We start from the raw sequence: 3013 nt of genomic DNA, 5'->3' as shown, positions 1-3013 counted from the left end.
TCAAAGAACACTACTGCCACCTACTGGTTTGTGATGTCACGGTGTGGTATCGGCTGTTGAGGAAGCCCCAGTGCTGTATTATGGCAGGCCGTTTTGGCATTTATTAGCTTGAGTGAATATGTAATCCCGGTCTCTCAAATGCGTTTCTTCCTAGTCAAAATAAACTTTTCAGATATCTGAAATGTAATTCATACTAGTACAAATGACGTCACGTTTCTCATTAATGTGTATTGGGCTTTTACCTCCACATATCTAAAATAAACATTCTTCCTATCTAAAAATGAATTCTAACCAGGATGAATTCTAATTTCAGACCTCCATAATAGAGTTACTGCTAGTTAAAATTACTATTTCAGATATCAACAATGAATATAACATTCTAGATATCCAGAAATCCAATTAATGACATCTAAAATATATTTCTGCCAGTAGAAATATAATTACAGATATCAACCTCTTATTTTATGACCAGTTAAATTAGAATTCTAGATATTTCTATTTTATTAATGCCTATCTAAAATGCAGTTTTAGATGCTTTCAGAATAATGAGGCTCTGTTTTAACATAAAATAGGCAGGCTGACTAGTCGCATTTCTATTATAGATAGCACTGAAGTATTCTACCTAGTCACAAGTACAATACTCCTAGTCAGATATAACTAATTACATTTCTACCAGTTGAAATTCAATTCTAAGCACTCTAGACCCAATTTGTACTAGTACGAGCTACATTTCAGATATCTACAAATCTACTTATATATATATTTGTTTGTATTTCAGATATCTTTAATAGTATTCCTCCTATCTAAAATGAACATGTCAGATATCTGAAATGTAATTTTACTAGTACAAATTATGTCACTTTTCCCCATTCATATGAGTTACTTTCAGATATCTGAAATAAACATCCTGGATGTCTAAAAATGAATTTCAGATCTCAGTAATAAAGTTGTTACTGGTCATTATTTTTATTTCAGATATCAAGAATCTAGAAAACATTGCAGATATCTAAAAAAAATATTTCTGACATCTAAAATATATTTTTACTAGTACAGATGTCTTAACAGGGCGTGTTTTGGTGGACGAGTGGTTAGAGTGCATGACCCAGGCCTTAGTCCTCGACGCAGGCAATAAAAAATTACTTTTCTAACTGTTTCATTTAATCCAACGTAATTAAATAATAATTGCTTAATCAAATTTGTCCTCATAATTTGTAATGTGTCGTTATATTATCGTCACCGCCAGTCTTTCACTATTTAGATTTTTTTCGGTTTTATTTGTTGTCTGAGCACTACGATTGATCACTTCTACCATGAAAAGTACTGTGAAGTTAGGAAGCTTGAGGTAGAGGCATTTCTTGCACAAAATAAGGTTTAAATTTGTTTAACATCCTCGAACGGAGAGACAGGGCTCTCTGACTGCAGCATTTCAGTACATACATTTATACAAATTTAGACACACATTACCCCCAGGGGAACCAACCCACCCCCTGCATAATTAACTTTCTCAAACTTGAACATTGAAGCAAAACTACGAGTTCATCGAGGACATTCCCTGTTAGGTTAATATATCTTTCAGTGGCCAGATGGATCTTCTCAAAACAGCAATCCTCCCCTTCATGCATTCGTTTGGAGCCTGTGAGGCTATAAGAACAGACATACCTCAACATCTTTTACTCCACAGTTCAAAATCCTTCTTTTTTACAATTAACGAGTCTTCTGCAATTTTGGGACAGTCCTCCAAAGGTTTTGCACTTGTCATTTGTGTCACTGTTGGTTTCGTCGTTTCTGACTGGGAGGGGATCCTTTTTGCAGCTTCAGCATAACTTATTCCAAGCTCTAATTTCACTTTTCTTATTTCATCAGACCTTTTGCTCACTTCACATCCATGATCTGCAGCAGTCTGTTCTCCACCACAGTTACAGCGTTTAATTTTTTTCTCCTTTCCCATATTTTCCATATTCATGCTCTCCAGCACACCGTCCGCATCGTTTTTTTCCCTTATATACTGCTGCTGTATGACCAAATTTTTGACATTGAAAACATCTCAGAGGTGGATGATTGTACATTTTGACATTGCAGCTCATATAACCAATGAAAACCTTATATGATAAATGTTCTTCAAATTTAATTAACACAGATAAGCTGTCACACCTTTCTCCATTTCTGGTTGTTTTGAACTGTTTCACTTCTTTTACTTTTGCACCGCTTATGTTTTCTAGAATGTCTTTATCAGTTACTTCTAGAGGAACAATGATTCCCGTGCTAATCATTTTGTTCTCCACCAAGCTGCACTGAACTCTTTTCCCTCATCTTGTTAATGCATATAGCTTTGCCTTGTTGAGACTGTCTCTGCAGTTTATTAACAGGTCTCCACTATTCAGTATTCTGGCACTTCAGACTTCCCCTACAAGTAGTTTATCGATTTTGTTAACTGAATCTGATTCCAATCTGCAAAGTAGTCTCCCTGATTGACTAGTTTGAATATGACTTTGTAATCATTTAGTTTTCCTGTGGAATTTCTAGATTGTTCATCACTTGACTGTTCTGAACTGGGCTCCCCTTCAACTGATCTCTGCTCTTTAAGCTTTTTCTCAGTTTCTGGTCTCTTCCAATCTTCTTAATTTTCACTGTTTCCTTCTTCCATCCCGAAAGAATTGCTCCCTGTTTCTTCGCTACTCACGGCCCTGTACATTTCTTCACGCTTAGAAACATCGTCCCTTTTTACTGTCCCTGTCTGTCCCCCTCCCCTCCCTGTTTTGTTTTGGTAGTGACCCAGGGCAGTCATAGCGATAGCATAGAGACATTGTGTTGTATTTTAAGTTTTTATTGCCAGTTTGGTGATTTTATTCCAATAATAAAAAAAAAAAACTTTGCACTGAAATAAATAGGATCTGATGGCCTGCCTCGAGGCTCATGTGTTACTTCCTGGTGTAGAGTGGTACTGTTTAGAACAGCTATCTCCAAAGTCCTGCAGATTTCCCTGCTCCAGCACAGCTGATTTTAATTGAAAGCT

General features: G+C 36.2%; 1 protein-coding gene across 19 annotated transcripts in view; it reads left to right on the top strand.

The window, feature by feature from the left end:
* The window catches only part of LOC107092571 (collagen alpha-1(XIII) chain-like), a 104868-nt gene that overhangs the window by 79459 nt on the left and 22396 nt on the right, over window positions 1–3013 (top strand). The gene's annotated exons all lie outside the window — the stretch shown is intronic.

This window comes from Cyprinodon variegatus, unplaced genomic scaffold, assembly GCF_000732505.1.
Source record: "Cyprinodon variegatus isolate N-32 unplaced genomic scaffold, C_variegatus-1.0 Scaffold386, whole genome shotgun sequence".
NCBI classification, from domain to species: Eukaryota; Metazoa; Chordata; class Actinopteri; order Cyprinodontiformes; family Cyprinodontidae; genus Cyprinodon; species Cyprinodon variegatus.
Note: the sequence above shows the minus strand (reverse complement) of the source record. Positions and strands in the feature narration are given on the sequence as shown.